The sequence below is a fragment of the Haliotis asinina genome, chromosome 12, assembly GCF_037392515.1.
Source record: "Haliotis asinina isolate JCU_RB_2024 chromosome 12, JCU_Hal_asi_v2, whole genome shotgun sequence".
Taxonomy (NCBI): Eukaryota; Metazoa; Mollusca; class Gastropoda; order Lepetellida; family Haliotidae; genus Haliotis; species Haliotis asinina.
In genome coordinates, this window is record NC_090291.1 from 14,967,703 (window position 1) to 14,974,651 (window position 6,949).

Here is a 6,949-nt window from a genome sequence, read left to right on the forward strand (position 1 = left end):
GACATTTCTCGGTGAAATGTTGATTTGCCTGCTCATGTGTTTGTGACAGGTGCTGTCAGATACACTCATTTTTTGTAAATAAATGCCATCATCGATATTGGATAGCATAGTCACATATCTGTGTGACAAATGGAATCATTGTATACAACGATCTCTTCTCCCAGCAAAAAATTATTTTTATGATGGAAAGTGTTTTGCTGCTTTCAAATGATAACCATAATACGCTGTCCTGTCGTTGTGTTCCGGTAATCAGCGATACGCATAACTTAATTCAGTCCCTATCCTGTTCTCCACCGAAACAAATTAAAATTTCAAACCTTATAGAATGTATAATCACAGGGCATTTCCAATACATTCGTTTTAATTGTAGTAAGCAATAAGTGTTCGTCCGTAGAATATGGAACAAAACTCAAGAAAAACTATATACTTGGCCTAGGGTTGTTTTAGTGAATCTTATTTCTTCAACCGTATAGTTGTTAGATTTAAAACATTACCCTCATGTACATAATTTTACAATTTTTACACTGCTATCCCAAATGTGAAGTGCACCCGTTAAGACCCGGGTTAGCACTGATTTTCAGCAACCCATGCCGGTCGTAACAGGCGTGTGGAAAGGCTACATGACTTGGTTGACACAATTCATCGTATCCCAGTTGCGTAGATCGATGTTCACGCTGCTTATCACTGGATTGTGTGGACTTTATTCTTTATAGACCGCCAACATGTAGCGAGAATATAGCTGAGTGCGGCGTACAACTACACTCACTCACTCACTCACTCAACTGCAAAATAAAAAAAGTAATGAAGTGCTTCGATGAAATCTGGATTCAAGTGTTCAGGCCATGAATCGGAAACTTTAGAGGTCTGTGGTATGATGGATCCCTATGCCATTTGTTACTACTTTGTTTACTTCTGTCATCTGAATGGTTGCTGCACACTAACAAGCAAATAGTGAGTGAGTGAGTTTGGTGTTACGCCGCTTTTAGCAATATCCCAGCAATATCACGACGGGAGACATCAGAAACGGGCTTCACACATTGTACCCACGTGGGGAATCGAACCCGGACCTTCGGATTCGGCGTGACGAGCGAACGCTTTAACCACTGGGTTACCCGACCGAAACACTGAAATATATTCCGGTCACTGCGGTACTCCTCCCTTTACCTGTGACTGATCATTTAGACATAGGAAGTATAGAATAATTCTAAACATCGTTATACTCAGTTTCAAGGGTATTAGAATCTGGGCTATCGGACAACATTCACAATATATTTTCAAGTTAGAAAATATCAGAAAATGATTATCCTAATTTATTGTCTATTAGATATGGTCATTAGAAAACTCTTGAAGATACAAATTTGGCAGCCAAACGAAACGTGCATTTCAAACGTTTGACTTGTGTACTTCGGGTGAAACGTATTTCCAAGCATCCATATATTTGGGAAATACGGTCCTTTCGTGTCGTGATGTCTTTCCGTGTTGTGCAGGATTAACACAACGTGTATGTAACGTTACATAAGATGTATGTAAGAAAGGAGAGAGAGTCGGCTTCAGCTGTCACCTGTGCCTATCCTACTACCTCTGTCTTATCTCACGTATAAAAACACACTGAGAACCGCACGAGTGCTGTTTCACGCTATCAATGGGCTATGGTATTTTTGTCGCTTTAAATTTTAATTTTGGCGAGTACCTTGGCCTCATGGCTGAGATTTCATGATTAACAATCAAGGCGAAGATATCACGGTCAAGATCAAAGGTGACAGTATTTTCGTATGCTCCTTCAGATAATGAATTGTATAATGTATTTTAAAATGCACGATGACCTTGATGTGGAATGTTTACTCCCCATGTCTAACTGTGATTATTTATGAATTAACATTATGAGAATGGCTGGAGCAGAAAGGCAAGATTACCATTTCCCTCTCAAGGTAATGATCTGGAAGCAGCTCATGTATGAGTGAGTGAGTGAGTGAGTTTAGTTTTACGCCGCACTCAGCAATATTCCAGCTATATGGCAGCGGTCTGTAAATAATCGAGTCTGGCGGCCCAGATTTCTGGCACTGCTCATATTCACTTATCTGTGTAATCCTCACAGGTTGCGGGCGAATTGTGCTAAATTTCAGTTTTGTTTTTGTGTTAACCTGAGTAAAATATGTTACAGTTAACATTTCAATATGGCAATCTGGCTTTCATGGAACATGTAACAATATGTAGTGATTTCGTGCTTATGTAAATGAAGCCGGTGCTTCTTGTTAAGGTAAATAAACCCCACTCCCACAAATATACACTGGAAGCTGTCTGAAGACTGAAGAAATAATCCGGTTAAGACAATGTCCCGTATAACAAAGCTGGTGATAAATGTATAGGCCACGGATGGGACGGATATTCCATAACTTTCCGGATTGGACAGATGCCGGTTTTGACAGCTTCCACTGTGGAGCAATGAGACCACATGTATCTGTTTCATATTTAGATCAACGCATAAAGATTTCGAGTGAGACAAAGTCTGTACGAACCTTTAAGGATGACTTCACAAACTATATATATATATGTTACGAGAGTGTGTTTTCTGTAATTTGTATTATTATTGATTAAGTGATGATTATTATTGGGTCACAATGATTAGCGTTTTGAGTGATAGTTAATATGGGTCACATTTCGTATCACTGTTATTGTTGTTTTAGGGGCACGCCTTTAAGGTAGCGCTTTAGAGGGGCCTCCCTTTGGTGTGTTTTGACTGTTGGTAAATAAAGCCGATCTGAAGGTTCCATACTTGGCTGGAACGCCAAAGAATGAATAAATACATAAAGGCTGGTTGATGCGTTTGGCACGCACGCACGCACGCACGCACGCACGCACGCACGCATACACGCACGCAGAGTAGTTGTGTCATCATTCGGCCTATCTACTGGTAAACACATATAAGATGATCCACGACCTGACAAATGACCCCGATTTGCATACTTCGGAACGCAACACAGAACTAAACAGATAAATATCGAGAAGTTTCATTTCCCCGTGCGTTTCACGCATGAATTGTTATAGCACACTCGATGTGGGAACAGGTACAATCCCAACGAATTGAATCAACACAATGTACTGAGCAAATATGTTTAGGACCACTGATCCATTTCACGAAGCAAATGACATTTTCCTGGGTTTTTTTTAAAATAAAATTGTTGAATATCTAAAATGCTTGTCAGTGCCCCAATCATCTATTTGTCTTCGTCTTAAACTAAAGGTTAAAGGTATCTTATGCCTCAAATCGCAGTCTTATCATTCAAAGGAATATGCGGTGTTGTTTTAATGGGTAAAGTTGACTTTTCGTCTGCTAAATATTAAATAGATAATAACGACATATAGTTAATTGTGTTTCATTCAACTTTTCAATATGTTAAAAGTTATCTGTTACTGAATGGTGGTTTCTAAATCAGAGTAGCAAGGGGGAAATATTTTTATCCCATAACTTTGTTCCTATTTCTCTGTACGGGCTGATTTTCGTCCATAATTCCGCTGGTGACCGACCGGGAATACTTGTCTTGGAAATTTATATAACCGGTTCCAGAGAAATGGTTAGTATTCAAACAATATTTCCAAATTTCTGTCATATTTTTATTATGGTCACCAAAATTGTGTACAGAAAACTGAAAATACCATTTGACATTGATAAGTCAGTGAGAAATATCTTTGAACACAAATTTGTCGGTTTGGGGATTACTCAGTACCAGACTCAGTAGATTTATCAGTGACTAAAAAAATACAAAATACAGACAACTCACCAAAGATTACTCTTTTTTATGACAAAGTATGGGAACAGTAACAACCTGATATAGTATGTGTCAATTGTTATACAAGACACAACAATGCTGGAAAATTAGGCGGACTTACTGATTTATGCTTTAATTATCACTCTCTGAATCAGTCTTGGCGTCTGAATCACTTGCAAGTCCTAAGTCAATCACTAGTCTGTCAATTTCCCTTTCTACTGCGATTTCGCGTTGCCAATAACCATCTTCAATTGTTTCACTATGTTTACAACATTCCGACCATCCTTTTGCACCGATTGCAGACATCCTTTCATTTATGGCAACTCGTAAGGTACTTTTTGTGAACTGCAAGTTTTGTGAAGCGACATAATTTTTCACATCTGCCCAAATTAACTCAATCGGGTTTAGTTCTGCGTGGTATGGAGGGAGACGTAGTACATCATGTCATGTTGGTTCAACATCGTGTCTACTCTGTAGACAGGGTCCCATTTGTTGGATTTTACAAGAAACAATAGTTCGGCTTCAAACATTTTCTCATCAAATGAGATATTGTGCCTTTGTAGCCATGCTCTTATGTCATCTTTTCTGTTGGCGGTTGTCGGACATTTGTCCACTTGCTTGCTATGATATGGTGCATTATCCATAACGATGACAGAATGCAGTGGAAGGTTTGGGATCAACTTTTCCTGGAGCCATTTGGAAAAATTATCAAAGTTCATCTCGTCATGATCGTCTGCTGATTTGAGTTTGGAATAAAAAACAAGCAAAGCATTTGGAACAAAACCGTTTTCATCCCCCGCATGAACCACAATAAGCCGAGGTCCGGTGCCAGATGGAGGTTGAATCCCATTTATTACGACTTCAACCTCACGTTGCCAACACTTTGGGACAATGTGGTGTACATGCAACCATGTTTCATCGATAAAGATGAGTGTTCGATTTTCTTCTCTGTATTTCTTTATTGCACGCAAGTATTGCAAACGCTTGGAAACAATGGCTTTACGTTCCATTAAAAGTTTATCTTTGAGATTTTTTCGAAAACTTTCCTTAGAACCCTTGTAGTTCAACTGGCATTTTGCCATATCATACATCGTATCAAGAGTGGGTAGTTGTTGGGTTTTTTTGCCATATAAACTTTGTACAAATTGACGGACTGCACTACGGTCGAAATCATCAAGTTTGTAACTGCAAGTTTTGGGTTTGCGCAACTTGGTGGGACTGATAAATGTAGGTCCACTCACACTCCTACCACCTTCTGCCTTAATGCGCTTTAAAGTTGCCGTTGAGAGTCCAGTAGCAAAGCTACTTTGTAAAAGAGAATCTGCTTTGGTTGCACAATTTTTGTCCATATACATGATAACATTGTATGCTATCTCCCTTGCCTGAGAATGAACTATTTGTCCATGTTTTCCTAACTTGGACATTTTTTACTACAACTGAAATCTGTTTAACAGTATTGAGACAGGTGTAAAACAGTAGCGAGACTGGTGTTACACAGTAGCGGTGTTGATTTCATGTCACGGTTAGCATGTATTGCACGTGCATAATCGTCAAGCTACCAAGTAGCAGCCAAGTGTACTCGCCCAATTCGTTGTACCGCCTCTCTTATCACAAATGCGTTTAGTGCGCAGGATCACCTAATATGTGTCTAGCAATACATCTGTCTCTCTCTCTTCGTCAAGCCTGACATACATTCAAGACCGCTGGATGTGAAAGATTTAATAGAAATGTTTCTCACTGAAAACCGACTTTGGGGAGTTTATAATATACAGTATGGTTCAAAATTATTGAGAATAGCTAAAGCATTTCATATTATTAAACGAGAACAAATCAGATAAAATTGAATGTATTGTAAAAGTGAACTGACCTTTTCATGTTGTGTAGGTAACAATTTAATATTTTATCAAGTCTCCTTGAGCTTCACGGCACAGTCTAAGACGGGTAGGCATACTTCCTATCAGAGAGGTTAGTGTCTCGTGAGTTATGCTGTCCCAGTATCGGACCACTTCTCTCTTCATGTCTTCAATTTTTGTCAACCCCTTTTGATTCACACATTCCTGCATCATCCCCCAAATGTTCTCAATGGGATTTAAGTCAGGACTATATGCAGGAAATGGTAATGCAGTCACATTTTTCTCCTGAAACCACTGCTTGGCATGTTTTGCGGTGTGTTTAGGAACATTGTCTTGCTGCAAAATCCAGTCATTTCCATAAAACACATGTGCACTTGGAAGCAGAAAATTATCTAATATGTTAGTGTAGCGTTGACTTGTCAGATTTCCCTCAAACACACACAGCCGGGTCGTTCCTAATAAGGATATCCCTCCCCATACATGAAACTTTGGGCTGTATTTAGGTCGTCGATACAACGGTGCTGACGCAGACTTTGTCCATATTTTCACATTATTGGGATATACCCATATTGAGCTTTCATCAGTAAAAATCACATTTTCCCAGTCAAAGTTTTCATGTGCCAAACACCACTCAACACGCCTGTCTTTATGTTCTTGTTTCATGAGAGGAGAAGTAATTCCAGTCTTTTTCTCCCATCCAAGATCAATCAAATTTCTTCTAACTGTAGATTTTGATACAACTGTTGATCCCCTTTCTATCATTTCATACTTGATGCTGGAGATGCTTGCCCTTTGCTTTTTAGACGGTCAAATTCCCAGCCGGACGCGATCTGAGAAGTCCAATTTTCTGGGTCTCCCTGCTCCTTTCTGGTGCCCCAAATCCTTTCCCTCTTTAAAATTCTTCCTAATCCTATACACAGTAGAAAGAGGAGTTCCTGTTCTCTCTGCCAATGTATTTACATCATCAATTCCTTGATTACACAACTCAAAAATCAACCTTGTTTTATCTTCAGCAGACATTGTTGACAGTGCCGAGGAAAATGACGTCTGCTACAAATTCAGGGGAGGTAACTCTAATTGCACTATACTCAGTAGGCCAAGATGAGTTACCTCCCTTATACCATTACTTAGTTTTAAGTATCAGTGAATCAGTTGAGGTGTTAGAATAGCTCAAAGTAAGAAGAAAAATTCTCAATAATTATGAACCAGACTATATTTGTGACCCATTACTTTAGGTTTGACTTCGTTGCATTGTACTCAAAACCACTATTGTGAATCGTTGTATCTTGTTCTTTGCCCAATATATGGAGATTGCAAAGATGCCTGGGG